Below are 15,879 nucleotides of genomic sequence, written 5' to 3'. Positions count from 1 at the left end.
TTTAATTGTAAAAATAATATATTTTTTTATAATTAATTTTGTAAAACTGTTTATTACTTATGTATTTTAACTATGTATTTAATAAAGTTTTTTTTCCTTTTTTAAAAACTTTTTTCTTTATTTTAAAAATGTTTAGGTACTACTATTACTCCCAGCATGGAACAGACTGTTCCATGCTGAGAGTATTAGTACCTGTACTAATAGACAGATTGCCCCAGGTGTCACTTCTGACACCAGTTGCAATCCTCCTGTAAATCTATAAAACCGGCGGCAAGGCTGCACTTCTCTGCTTCCCTGCCTTGCACTATACTTCTCTATGATGTGAAGTTCTCTTAACATCACAGATTAGTGATGAGCACATTTTTTCACGGCCAATCACTATTAAAAATGGCTATTTCTGGCCTACAGAGAGGCTTAATAGGGGAGTAGAACACTTTGCCTTGTCCTAACACTCATAGGGAGTGTGCTGTGTTAGTCAAATAATACTGTTATTCAGTATGACATGCAGATTATAGGCATCACTATTAGAATCACTGCAGCAGAGCGGCACAATGACAGAGCCTGTAGGTGGCATCAGCATGAGGAGACCATATAGTGGCTGAATAACACAGCGTGGAGGTGTTGTGAGCATGGGGAGACCATATAGTAGCTGGATGACACAGCCTGGACTTGTTGGCAGCATATAGTGGCTGAGTGGCACAGCCTGGAGTTGGTGGCAGCATGAGGAGACCATATAGTGGCTGAAGGACACAGCCTGGAGTTGGTGGGAGCATATAGTGACTGAAAGCCACAGCCTAGAGTTGGCAGCAGCATGATGATACCATAGGGCCTCACAATCCCTAAGATAAAAAGATGAATATTCAAATTCAAATGGAAGATTTATGGTAGCTAGTGCTACTATCATTCTTTTTAGGTAATGTCCCAGCAGCATGAGGAGACCATATAGTGGTTGAATGACCACCTGGACTTGGTGGCAGCAAATAGTGGCTGAATGGCACAGCCTGGAGTTGGACGGCAGCATGAGGAGACCATAGGGCTTCACTATACCTAAGATTAAAAGATGAATTTTCTAATTTAAATTGAAGATTTATGTTAGCTAGTGGTACCATAAAATTTTTTAGGTAATTTCCCAGACCCAGCAGCATCAGTAAACCATATAGTGGCTGAACGACACAGCCTGGAGTTGGCGGTAGCATGAGGAGACCATAGGGCCTCACCATCCCTAAGATTAAAAGATGACTTTTCAAATTTAAATTGAAGATTTATGTTTGCTAGTGGTACCATTACATTTTTTAGGTAATGTCTCAGGCCCAGCAGCATCAGTAAACCATATAGTGGCTGAATAGCACAGCCTGGAGTTGGTGGCAGCCTGAGTAGAACATATAGTGGCTGAATGGCACAGCCTGGAGTTGGCGGCAGCATGAGTAAAACATATAGTGGCTGAATGGCACAGCCTGGAGTTGGCAGCAGATGAGGAGATCATATAGTGGCTGAATGGCACAGCCTGTAGTTACTGGCAGCATGAGTAAAACATATAGTGGCTGAATGACACAGCGTGGAGGTGGCGGAAGCATGAGGAAACCATATAGTGGCTGAATGGCACAGCCTGGAGTTGGTGGCTGCACGAGTAGAACATATAGTGGCTGAATGTCATAGCCTGGAGTTGGCGGCAGATGAGGAGACCATATAGTGGCTGAATGGCACAGCCTGGAGTTGGTGGGAGATGAGGAGATCATATGGTGGCTAAATGGCACAGCCTGGAGTTGGCGGCAGCATGAGTAGAACATACAGTTGCTGAATGGCACAACCTGGAGTTGGTGGCAGATGAGGAGAGCATATAGTGGCTGAATTGCACAGCCTGTAGTTGGTGGCAGCATGAGTAGAACATATAGGGGCTGAATGACACAGCGTGGAGGTGGCAGCAGCATGAATAGAGCATATAGTGGCTGAAAGGCACAGCCTGGAGTCGGCGGCAGCATGAGTAGTACATATAGTGGCTAAATGACAAAGTGTGGAGGTGGTGGCAGCATGAGGAGACCACATAGTGGCTGAAAGGCACAGCCTGTAGTTGGTGACAGCATGAGTAGAACATATAGTGGCTGAATGACACAGCTTGGAGGTGGCGGAAGCATGAGGAGACCATATAGAGGCTGAATGGCACAACCTGGAGTTGTCGGGAGCATGAGCAGAACATATACTAGCTGAATGACACATCGTGGAGGTAACGGCAGCATGAGGAGGCCATATAGTGGCTGAATGGCACAGCCTGGAGGTGGCAGCATCAGGAGTCCTGAAAGTGACCCGGTGACAGAGTGGTGCGGTGGGTGGCAATACAAGTACCCGGTGATGAAGGTGGGTGAAAAAAGGGCTGATGCGGAGGAATGTTTGTAACTGGGGAGCAGCGCCTTAAAGCGCAACTGTCACAAATTTGTACCCCCATAAACTAATCGCAGGGTAACAAAGTTCTTTAGAATTACTCTCCAAGTATACCTTTTACTGCTTTCTAGCAGCTTTTATCAGGCTAAAAAATGCTTTATAAGACAGCCAGCAACAGTCGGATAGGCGTGGCTATGGCGCGTGGCCGACACGCCTATCTCCTGTATATGATCGCTAGGACCGCTGTGTGATTGGTCCCAGCACATAGGCCCCTTTATTTTGCTTATCTGTGGCGGCGAACATACAAATGTATAAGTAAAACAAGTGCCCGTTCTTCTATCAGTTTACATTGCCCGTTCTCCTATCCTCCTATTAGGTTACAGTGCCGTCACAGCAGGTTAGTTTGCATAGCAAGCTGCAGAGCATTACGCTGTGCACTGGGGTCAGGAGCGAGCGCTTGCTATGAAAACTAGCCGCCCTCAGCGCCAGTGATGTGAAGAAAACTGTCTCCTGGTGCTGCGGGCCACAAGCACCCTCTCCTGATGGCCCCAGTATGCTATGCTTACATCACCGGCGCTGTGGGCGGCTAGTTTTCAAAGCAAGTGCTCGCTCCTGGTCCCAGTGCGCAGAGTAATGCTCTGCTGCTTGCTGTGCAAACTAACCCCATGTGATGGCACTGTAACCTAATAGGAGAACGGGCTCTTGTTTTACTTATACATTTGTACGTTCGCCGCCACAGATAAGGAAAATAAAGGGGCCTATGTGCTGGGACCAATCACACAGCGGTCCTAGCGATGACATACAGGAGATAGGCGTGGCGGCCACGGGCCATAGCCATGCATATCCGACTGTTGCTGGCTGTCTTAAAAGCATCTTTTAGCCTGATAAAAGCTGCTAGAAAGCAGTAAAAGGTATACCTAGAGAGTAATTCTAGAGAACTTTGTTACCCTGTGATTAGTTTATGGGGGTACAAATTTGTGACAGTTGTGCTTTAAATCTGTTTGGTACTCTCCATATGAAGTGAAGTGTTGGTGTGGCACCATGGTCAATCTACTCTGATGCATCAGGCATTGGTGGGTGGAAATCCTGGCTGATCCATGTCTGATTCATCTTCACAAAGGTCAGTCTCTCCACATTTTTCATGAATAGACGAGTTCTCCTTGGGGTTACTATGGCCCCCGCCGCACTAAACACCCGCTCTGATGGCACACTACTGGCCAGGAAGGACAGCTTTTCCAGGGCAAACTCTGCTAGTTGCGGCCACAAATCAAGTTTGGCTGCTGAGAGGTCCAGCGGATGTTCAAGATGTGTTGGTATGGGCATATCAAGGTATGCCAGCACCTGCTGGTTCAGGTCCTATTCCAGGTCTACATGCTGCTGATGAGTTGCTTCACTATGTGGGTGAAGAAAGCTACTCATCAACGACTGTAGACTCAGGCTGCTGCTGATGGAGCTGGTACTGCTCCTGTCACCCCACCCCTCCCCAGCAGTCATGGCAGGGGAAGGTGAGCACAGAGGGCCCCCTGACTCAGACCTGCAAGAGAATCGACGATGGCGCCAATAGGCATAGGCCAACTGACTAGTAGGTCAGTTTGTCCTCCCTCTCAATGGGTTTAAAAAAGGCCCCCATTTTGTGAAGGTAGCGAGGGACCAATAAGGTGGAGAGCCAGGAGTCATCGGGCTGCCGAATGGTGACAATTCGGTGGTCACTACGCAAGCATGTGAGCATGCATTGTTCCATTTGTGCAAGTGACTCGGAGGGTGTGTCTGGGTCCTCTGTCTCGCCTTCCTCATAACTCTCTAGCTCCTCTAGCTGCTCCTGTTCCTCCTCTCCTGTCAGATGACTAGAAAAACCGCCCATATAGCAGAACCTAAACTGTGCTCCACTGTGCCCCTCCCCCTCCTCCTCCTCCAGTTCAGCCCCCAGAGGGCTCATGTGGCCATGAGATGTAGGCACAACGTCTCTAGTGCCCTGACCAGCCATCGTTTCCAACACATGTTGTAGGAAATGAAGCAATGGAATGATGTTGTTCATCCCGTAATCCTGGTGATTTACTAATAATGTGGCTTCCTCAAAGGGCCTGAGCAAATGGCAGGTGTCACGTATGAGATTCCACTGGTTGACATTCAAGGGGAGTATCCCTATCTGCTTGGATCATCAAGAAATAGGTGATGGCTTTTCTCTGTTAATATAGTTGGTCCAACATATGGAGGGTGGAATTCCAACATGTGGCAACGTTGCAAATCAGACCAGGTTGGGAATACCGTTCTAACGCTGCAGCTCAAGGAGGGGGTGCTTTGCAGTGTACGAGTCGCTGAAGTGCATGCAAAGTTTCCTTCCCATTGTTAGGATGTCTTGCAAATGGGGGGAACACTTCAGGAACCGCTTGACAACCATATTGAACATGTGTGCCATGCAGGGCACATGGCTCAGCCTTCCTTATCGCAGCGCAGACAAGATTTTCTTCCCGTTGTCGGTCACCATGGTTCTCATTTCCAGTTTTTGGGGAGTAAGTCATGATTCGATTTTTTTATGAATGACTTTTACAGTTCCTCGCCTGTGTGACTCCGTTCGCCAAGGCAAACCATGTGAAGAATTGCGTGACACCGCAGTGCCCTGCACACATGGTATGCTGAAGGGGCACTGAGAGGAGGTGGAGGATGAGGAAGCGTAGCAGCACACTACGAGCGTGGAGGAGGAAGCGGCGTGACCTTTCCATGTTGGTGTTGTGGCTGTGCAGGAACCACATTCACCCAGTGGGCCGTAAAGGACATGTATTGTCCCTGACCATAGTTAGAGCTCCAGACTTCGGTGCTGCCATGTACTTTGGTACACACCAGCAGGCTCAAGGACTGGCCCACCTTTTCTTCCACAAAACTGTGCAGGGCTGGTACTGCTTTCTTCGCAAAGACATGACGGCTTGGGACTCTCCACCTTGACTCGGCACAAGCCATCAGTTCTCTGAAAGATGCAGAGTCCACCATTTGACAAGGGAGGGACTGCAGCACCGGCAACTTGGACAGGAGCACATTTAGCTTCTGCGCCGTTGGATGAGTGAGCGCATACTGTTGTCTCTTTGACATGGCTTTGCCGATGGATTGCTGGCTGAATGACTGACTAAAAGTAGGAGGAGCAGGAGCATCTGGAGTGACAGAAGCAGGGTAGATGACACAGCTCCCTTCGGCTGAGGTGGTGGAACCTTGGCTGGCTTAAAGAGGGAGCAGCACGGCACTGGGTGATGCAGCAGGCTGGACCACTACATTGGAGCCACGGTTCTCCAAGGCCGCTTTATGGTGGCGCAGCATATTTCGATGCAGGGCTGTGGTGCCAACATTGGGACCCTGGCCACGCTTCACCTTGTGGCTATGTTAACCTCCTCCGGATGCTTGATGAAAAACTGCCACACCGCCGAGTAGCTGATTTTCCCACCAACAGTCCGCATTAATTGACTGCTACTGCCGCGGTCTCCAGGAACCCCTGTTCTACTACCTCCCGGGAAGGTAGGCTGCTATTAAGCAGGTGGTCTCCCCCGGGAACGTTTAGCTTCAGAATTTCCACTTCTGCCACCATGCTGACTGCCAACCATGCTACCACCTTGCTGGCTCAGCTGATGAAGCCCCTTCTGCACCCGGCTCCCAATTGCGATCGGCTTCATCATCAACAAGTTTTCTGCATGTCACTAATGTCTTCCTCAGGTTCCTCAACAGTGTTTGCTTCATGACCCTGAACGCAGGCAACCCCACCTCCCACGTCACTCTCCTCATCACTACTTGCCCGCCTAGCGGAAGGAAGCGGCGGATGTCTCCTCCACTTCTTGGCTGGGCAGTAGCTGCTGACTGTCCTCTGTTAGATTGTCCTCACCGAATAGTGGAGCTGAACCCACAGCATAAGATACTTCTTTAGGGGAGGGAACAGCATAGGACAGAGGCAATGGAAGGACAGGGACTGCTCCCAGGCCATGCAAACTTAGGGTTTTGTCTGAGGAACCCACCTACTGTTGACTGGGGGTATCAGATGTCACTTGTGATGAAGTGGATGACCGTGTTAACCAATCAATGACGGCAGATTGGTTTCTGGTCGAGACACGACCGCTGGCTCATACCTGGAGCTCAGGCCTCTCGCTGCGACTCCTGCTGCCACTCGCCCTTAGTCTGCTGTGACCTCTGCCTGTGCCTGATGCATTGAGACCTCTTCCATTACTCTGTGCCTATCCTGGCACTACTCTGCCTGACATACTTATACATCAGCTGAGTGTGTATATGTTATACTGTTATATATGAGAGGAGGACAATACGCTCCACTACCCTTAAAACTGTATTAGACTACAGAAACCAGTGTGTAGCCTTGGCTGGCCTTTCACAGTTACTAGGTCTAAATTAGTTTAACAGTAAAATATATAAAGGACACCACGTAGGTGTACATACAGTTTCCTGGCACTTCTCTGCCTGACATACTTAGTGCGTATATGAGGGGAGTACAATACGCTTCACTACGCTTAAAACAGTATTTGTCTAGAACAGCAGCAGGTGTGTACTATTGGCTGTCCTTTCACAGTATCTGATTACATGTTATTTACAACACTAGCCAGTGAGTACTTTTGACTAGCCTTTCACAGTATCTATTCCCTTGATAGATTAACAGGTACAAAATTGTACACTACTGAGAAGTAGGTATGTGGTATGCACTTTTGAGGACAGAAAAATGCGCTACAGTATGCTTAAAAAACTTATATGTGCACTACAGCAGCCGGTGATTACTTTTGCCTGGACTTTCACAGTATCTAGGCCCTTGACAGATTAACAGGTACAAAATTGTACACTACTTAGATGTAGGTATGTGGTATGCACTTATGAGGCCTAAAAATGCGTTACAGTATGCTTAAAAAATGTATTTGTGCACAACACCAGCTGGTGAGTACTTTTGCCTGGCCGTTCACAGTATCTAGGCCCTTGACAGATTAACAGGTACAAAATAGTACACTACTTAGATGTAGGTATGTGGTATGCACTTATGAGTTCAGAAAAATGTGCTACAGTACGCTTAAAGAAGTAGTGAGTAAAACAACAGCCGGTGATTACTTTTGCCTGGACATTCACAGTATCTAGGCCTGTGACAGATTAACAGGTACAAAATAGTACACTACTTAGATGTAGGTATGTGGTATGCACTTATGAGGGCAGAAAAATGCACTACAGTACGCTTAAAGAAGTAGTGGAGTAAAACACCAGCCGGTGATATCTTTTGCCTGAACTTTCACAGTATCTAGGCCTTTGACAGATTAACAGGTACAAAATAGTACACTACTTAGAAGTAGGTTTATGGTATGCACTTATGAGGGCAGAAAAATGAGCTAGAGTACACTTAAAAAACATATTGGAGTAAAACACCAGCCGGTGATTACTTTTGCCTGGCCTTTCACATTATCTAGGCCCTTGACAGATTGACAGTTACAAAATAGTACACTACTTAGATGTAGGTATGTGGCATGCACTCATGAGAGCAGAAAAATGGGCAACAGTATGCTTATAAAGCATATTTTTGCACAACACCAGCAGTACACAACAGTGCAGCAGCACAAAGTCGCTGTGTACTAAACCCAACATTTCACACTCTCACAGACTGTTAGGAATGGACTGCTGGGTGTGTATTATACCGTCTACAGACTAGTATAACCAACAGACCATTTGTTGTGGAACAAAGAGGGCAGAAATGCGCTGAAAAATTATTCCATTAAGCTCTGCTAAGGTTTCTCAAGCTAAGCCAGCTTGTTCAAATGTCTGAGGCAACACACAAAGCTCTCTGCCCCTCTCTGTAATACACTGCTGTAGAAAGTGACTTGGAGGTTAAAGGCTGGAGTAAAAAGAAAATTCTGTTGAAAAAGCACTGCTCTCTGTCCACCAGAACGCTGATGTGACTAGGAGGTGAAACGCTGCTGGAAAAAGCTTTTCTGTGTGACACACACACAAGCTGTCCATCCTATTTCCTTGCTTATTATAAAGGGCTGTGACATCACATGTGATTTAGGGTCATCCCGCCTACCCGACTTCCCGCCTTGCCTAGCCGCCTTCCCAGAGTTCCTTTCCCCATGTCCTCACATGTGGATCCGCCATTTTAGATGCCCTGGACCGCACTAAATGGAGTTATATTAAGTGATTTGTGCGATAGAATCGTGGCAATATTCACATTCGTTGCTAATCGAATTTTTCATGAAATTCATAACAAATTTGGGTCCATCAGATTCCATTCGCTCATCTCTCTCACAGATTCCTATTTGCTTCTCAGAGCGGTGATTGGGCAGATGGTGTCGGCCAATAGTGATGAGCGGCATAAGCCATATTCGAATTAGCAATTCGAATAGTCGTGCTCAACACTATCGGCCAATCATAACTCTCAGCAGCATATACAAATCTGTGATGTGAACATAACTTCACATCACAGAAGGATACAGTGCGGGCAGGGGACCAGAGATGTGCGCCCGCTTCTATGGCTTATACAGTAGGATCGCAACAGGTGTCAGAAATAACACCCACTGCGATCTGTCTATTAATGCAGGTACTACAGCTCCCAACATGGAACATAGTGTGCTCCATGTTGGGAGCAGTAGTACCTGCAGTTAAGGATAGATCACAGAGGGTGTCACTCCTGATACCCGCTGCGATAGTCCTTCATGCTTCTAAGATGCGAAGCAGCTTTCTCCTGCACTCGCATCTCTGCACTATATGGCTACCCAGGGATGTGAATAGAAATTTACATCAATAATTCATATATACTGCCCAGAGCAGTGATTGGCTGTCACCATCCAGCCAATCACCGCTCTGAGCAGCAAATATGAATCAGTAATGTGAATTTCTATTCACATCACTGGCCAGCCCAGAGTTCATAGCAGAGATGTGGAGCGCAGAAGAGAGCCGCTTGGCATCTCAGCAATATAAAGGAGGATCGCAACGGGTGTCAGTAGTGACACGCGGGCAATCTGTCTATTAGTACAGGTACTATTACTCCCAGCATGGAACAATCTGTAAATAATGTAAAAAATAAATACATTTTTTTTTTAAAAATAGTAAAAAACACACTTTATTAAACAAATAATTAAAATACATTACTAATAAAAAGTTTCACAAAATTAATTATAAAAATTATATAGTTTTTAAAATTAGATGGCCCTTTTATACATTTTTAAAATTGTCGGCTTCAGGTGCCCGCCCGCTTACATAAATTGGTACCGTCATTAACCCGTCCCAGACACAGGACGTACGCCCTGGCTTCCTGGGACTTAAGCACCCAGGGTGTACTTGTGCACCCTGAACATTTTCATTCACCGCCTGTAACCGGGCGGTGAACGGAACAAGATGCATGCTGAAATCATTCAGCAGGCACCCCATGTCAAAACCTGGGAGTGCTGGCTTTGACATGGGGTGCCTGCTGAATGATTTCAGCAGGCATCTCGCCTGGGAGTGCTGGCTCCACCTATTGGAGTGCTGTGGTCCCTGTTTTCTGGTGTGGATATCTATAGGACCCCTGACCCGGGACCATTTCATCGCTGGCACCCGCTGTTTTCTATTAAGAGGTTGTGCTGCCTTCTTCACTTTCCTAGATAGATAAATAGATAAATAGATAGATATTGGATAGATAGATATGAGATAGATAGATACTGTAGATAGATGACAGATATGAGATAGATAGATATGAGATAGATAGATATGAGATAGATAGATACTGTAGATAGATAGATAGATGAAAGATACATAGCTAGATAGCTAGATATACAGCAACAGAAGAATGCAGCAGCACACTGCCAGCACAAGGATATAGGTGAACCATGAATATGCAGTTAAAACATGGAGAGCTCTACAGCTATGGTGTAATAGATGCAAATGTGAAACTATGAAATAGTGAGGCACTTAGCTCGCAAATTTGTTTCCGCCGGCGGTCAAATAGCTTGGACGGTCCAAGCTATTTGACCGCCGGCGGAGACAAATTTGCGAGCTAAGTGCCTCACTATTTCATAGTTTCACATTTGCATCTATTACACCATAGCTGTATAGCTCTCCATGTTTTAACTGCATATTCATGTTTCACCTATATCCTTGTGCTGGCAGTGTGCTGCTGCATTCTTCTGTTGCTGTATATTTAGCCTAGTAGCGTGCACCTGTAGGCCAGGTCCATATAATAGTTTGGTATCAACTAAAGTGCTGGCTGACTTATTCTTTGTCTAGATAGCTAGATAGATACTGTAGATAGAAAGACAATACTGTATTGAATAACTTTCTAAACTGAGGAACTAGTAAAACCACTTGTTTATTGAATTATCCCCTGACTTCTTAAATGTGCTTTCATCTTTATGAGTATAACGATTACCAGCCATTTTCAATTTTTTAAATTTGGCATTCTGCACAGGGGCAGAAAGAGGTACTCCGATACTGAACAACTTATCCCACAGAATAGGGATAAGTGTCTGATCCTGGAGGCTCTTTGCGATCTCCTGCCTGGCGCCCCGGCTTTCCCCATCCACAGAGCAAATATGGGATAAGTGATTCAGTACCGGAGTAAACCCCTTTAACTTACCTTCTGCCACTCCCCTGGGGCCACTGAGATGGTTCTCATGTCCTCTGGAACCCGGTCTTCTTCCTGCTTTTGGTGCCCATACATCACACTGCGCTCAGCTAATCACCAGCCACAACCAAAGCTTCGGCCAGTGAAAGGGTGAGCAGCAGTGTGATTTGATTTGAGGGCCCAGGCCTGTTAGACTGAGCGGTATCATTTAACGGACATGGACCCTTACACCACAGAATGTAAAAAAAAATAAAATCACTGAATAACCCCTTTGCTACACCCTTGCTCCCTGGTACTTAAGGACCAAGGGCGTACCTGTACGCCTGTGGGAATTCTGGTCACTCCCGCACATGGGGTGGTGACCGGAACAGATGACTTCTGATATCTATCAGCAGCCATCCCAGAACATCGCCTAGGGGGTCCTGACCAGCGAATCATGGCTTTTCCTGGCTGATCAGGTCTCTGGTGACCCATTTGCCCAGAAAATAAAGGTGATCGTGGCTGTCAGACAGCCCAATCACTATGAAGGATAGGAGTGAGGTGGGTCGGTCAGGACTGACCGACCAGTGGCAGGAGGGGGGCGGGAGGGTTAAAGTTGAGAGCCGGGGTCCAACATGCACTGACAGCCGAAGGGCAAGCTGAGAGTTGTAGTTATGCAACAGCTGGAAGGGGAACAGTTTGGAACCCAGTATAGTGGTCTCCAAACTGTGTCCCCCCAGATGTTACAATACTACAACTCCCAGCAAGCCCAGACTGTCCAGGCATGCTAAGAGTTGTAGTTCGGCAACATCTGAAGTCGTAGATTTTGCAGAACTACAATGCCAAGCATGCCTGACTGTCTGGGCATACTGGGAATTGTACTTTTGTAACATCTGGAGGGACGCAGTTTGGAAACCACTGCACCTCCAGGTGTTGCAAAACTACAACTACCAGCATGTAGTGTGCAATAGTCTCCAAACTGCGGTACTCCAGATGTTGCAAAACTACTACTCTTAACATGCCCAGACAGCCAAAGGCATGCTGGGAGTTGTAGTTCGGTAACATCTGGCCCTTCAGATGTTGCAGAACTACAATTCCCAGCATGCCTGGACAGTCTGTGCATGCTGGTAGTTGTAGTTTTGCAACACCTGGAGATGCAGTAGTTTCCAAACTGTGTCCCTCCAGATGTTACAAAACTACAATTCCCAGTATGCCCAGACAGTCAGGCATGCTTGGCATTGTAGTTCTGCAACATCTGCTTCTTCAGATGTTGCCGTACTACAACTCTTAGCATGCCTGGACAGTCTGGGATTGCTGGGAGTTGTATTATTGCAACATCTGGTGGGGGGGACACAGTTTGGTGACCACTACACTGGCTTCCAAACTGTGCCCCTTCCAGCTGTTGCATAACTACAACTCTTAGCTTGCCCTTCAGCTGTCAGTGCATGCTGGGAGTTGTAGTTTGAAGACAACTGTCCAGTGATCTCCAAACTATGGCCCTTCAGATGTTGCCAAACTACAATTCCCAGCATGCCTGGACAGTCTGGGCATGCTGTGAGTTGTAGTATTGCAACAGATGGAGGCACACTGGTGGGGAAACACTGAATTAATCTGTAAACCTAACTCAGTGTTTCCCCACCATTGTGCCCCCAGCTGTGGCAAAACTACAACTCCCAGCATTCACATTCTGTCAGTGCATGCTAGGAGTTGTAGTTTTGCAAGAAAAAAAGTACATCCACACGGGCGGGGACTTACAGGGGATTTACATTGAGTTTCCAGCTTTAGGTTTGAGCTGCAGAAAATACTCTGCTGCAGCTCAAACTCCCAGCGGGAAACTTGCTGTGAACCCAACCATGTGCATCTACCTTAAAAACACTACAATGCACTACACTACACTAACACAAAAGAAAAAGTAAATCACTACACTCCCTTACACTGACACCCCCCCCCCCCCCCCAATAAAATTGAAAAACGTATTGTACAGTTTCCAAAATGGAGCCTCCAGCTGTTGCAAAATATCAACTCCCAGTATTGCCAGACAGTCATTGACTGTCCAGGCATGCTGGGAGTTTTGCAACAACTGGAGGCACCCTGTTTGGAAAACACTGCCGTAGCGTAATTGGGCGGCGGAGGCAAGTGTAATGCTTGCATCCGGGTCTGTCCCGATGCAAATCCCTAATTTAGGCATGGCGCTTTCTCACTTTGGAGCCCTGTCGTATTTCAAGGCAACAGTGTAGGGCCACATATGGGGTATTTCCCTATTCGGGAGAAATTGCGTTACAAATTTTGGGGGGGCTTTTTCTCCTTTTACCCCATATGAAAAGGAAAAGTTGGGGTCTACACCAGCATTAGTGTAAAAAAAAAAACAATTTTTACACTAACATGCTGGTGTTGCCCCATACTTTTTATTTTCACAAGAGGTAAAAGAAAGGAAATAACCCATATGTGGACGTAAAGTGCTCTGCGGGCACACAACAGGGCTCAGGAGTGAGAGCACACTATGTACATTTGAGGCCTAAATTGGTGATTTGCACAGGTGTGGCTGATTTTACAGCGGTTCTGACATAAATGCAAACAAAAACCACCCACATTTGACCCCATTTTGGGAACTACACCCCTCACGGAATGTAACAAGGGGTATAGTAAGCCTTAACACCCCACAGGTGTTTGACAAATTTTCATTAAAGTTGGACGTGAAAATGAAAAATTTGATTTTTTTCACTAAAATGCTAGTGTTACCCCAAATTTTTCTTTTTCAAAAGGGGTGATTTGTAACACCATTTCTCCTGAGTAAGGAAATACCTCATATGTGGATGTTTAGTGCTCTGCGGGCTTACTACAGGGCTCAGAAGTGAAGGAGCAAAATTTGTTTTTTTGGAGAGAGAATTTGGATGGAAATGAAGACCATGTGCTTTAACAAAGCCCCCATGGTGCAAGAACAGTGGACCCCCCCCCCACATATGACCCCATTTTGGAAACTACACCCCTCATGGAATGTAATATAGGGTGCAGTAAGCATTTACACCCCACTGGTGTCTGACAGATTTTTTGAACAGTGGTCCATGAAAATGAAAAATAAAAATTTTCAATAGCACAGCCCACTGTTCCAAAGATCTGTCAAATGCCAGTGGGGTGTAAATGCTCACTGCACCCCTTGTTACATTCCGTTAGGGGTTTAGTTTCTGAAATAGGGTCATATGAGGGGGGGGGGTCCACTGTTCTTGTAGCATTGGGGCTTTGTAAACTTGGCCCCTGACTTCTATTCCAACCAAATTCTCTCTCCAAAAGCCCAATGACGCTCCTTCTCTTCTGAGCATTGTAGTGCGCCCACAGAGCCCTCAGCATCTACATATGGAATATTTTCATACTCAGAAGAAATGGTGTTACAAATTTTGGGGGGCATTTTCTCCTATTAACCTTTGTGAAATTGATTATTTAAACAGGGGTGGCACCAGTATTTTAGTGAAAAAAATCGAATTTTTCACTTTCACGTCCAAATTTAGCGAAAATTTGTCAATCACCTGTGGGTTGTTAAGGCTCACTATACCCCTTGTTACGTTCCTTGAGGTGTGTAGTTTCCCAAATAGTGTGCCATGTGTTTTTTTATTTTTATTTGCTGTTCTGGCACCAAGCGGGCTTCCTAAATATGACATGCCCCCCATTTCAGTAAAATTTGCTCCCCAAAAAGCCCATTGTCACTCTTTCCCTTCTGAGCCCTCTAGTGCATCCACAGAGCACTTCACATCCACATATTAGATATTTCCATACTCTTTGTAAAAATGAAAAAAAAATGGGTCTACAAGAACATATTAGTGTAAAAAATGAAGATTTTAAATTTTCTCCTCCCCCTTGCTGCTTCCTGTGAAACACCTAAAGGGTTAACAAACTTTCTGAATGTAATTTTGAATACTTTGAGGGGTGCAGTTTTCCTAATGGGGTCCATTATGGGATAGTTTGAACATAAAGACCCTCAAATTCACTTCAAAACTGAACTGGTCCCTAAAAAATTCAGATTTTGAAATTTTCATGAAAAATTGGAAAATTGTTGCTAAACTTTGAAGCCCTCTTATATCTTCAAAAAGTAAAAACATGTCAACTTTATGATGCCAACATAAAGTAGACATATTAAATACTTGAATCAATATGTATTTTATTAGGAATGTCCATTTTCCTTACAAGCAGAAAGCTTCAAATTTAGAAAAATTAAAAAGTTAAAAATTTTTCATGACATTTTTTTATTTATCACCAAGGAATGATGCAAGTATCAATGAAAATTTACCACTAACATAAAGAAGAATATGTCATGAAAAAACAATCGCGGAATCAAATTCATAAGTTAAAGCATCCCAGCGTTATTAATGCTTAAAATGACAGTGTTCAGATTTGCAAAATGGCCTGGTCCTTAAAGGGGTACTCCGGTGGCAAACTTTTTTGTTTTAAATCAACTGGTGCCAGAAAGTTAAACATATTTGTAAATAACTTCTATTAAAAAATCTTAATCCTTCCAGTACCTATTAGCTGCTGAATACTGCAGAGGAAATTTATTTTCTTTTTGGAACACAGTGCTCTCTGCTGACATCATGAACACAGGGCTCTCTGCTGACATCTCTGTCCATTTTAGGAACTGTCCAGAGCAGCATATGTTTGCTATGGGGATTTTCTCCTACTCTGCACAGTTCTTAAAAGGGACAGAGGTGTCAGCAGAGAGCACAGTGGTAATGATGTCAGCAGAGAGCTCTGTGTTCCAAAAAGAAAACCATTTCCGCTGTAGTATTCAGCAGCTAATAAATACTGCAAGGATTAAGATTTTTTTTAATAGAAGTCATTTACAAATCTTTTTAACTTTTTGGCACTAGTTGATTAAAAAAAAAAAGTTTTCCACTGCAGTATCCCTTTAAGGTTAAAACGGGCTTCGTCCCCAAGGGGTTAATACTGTCTGATATGGAAAAAGATGTGTAGCTTTAGATGCT

This window comes from Hyla sarda, chromosome 1, assembly GCF_029499605.1.
Source record: "Hyla sarda isolate aHylSar1 chromosome 1, aHylSar1.hap1, whole genome shotgun sequence".
Classification (NCBI taxonomy): Eukaryota; Metazoa; Chordata; class Amphibia; order Anura; family Hylidae; genus Hyla; species Hyla sarda.
Note: the sequence above shows the minus strand (reverse complement) of the source record.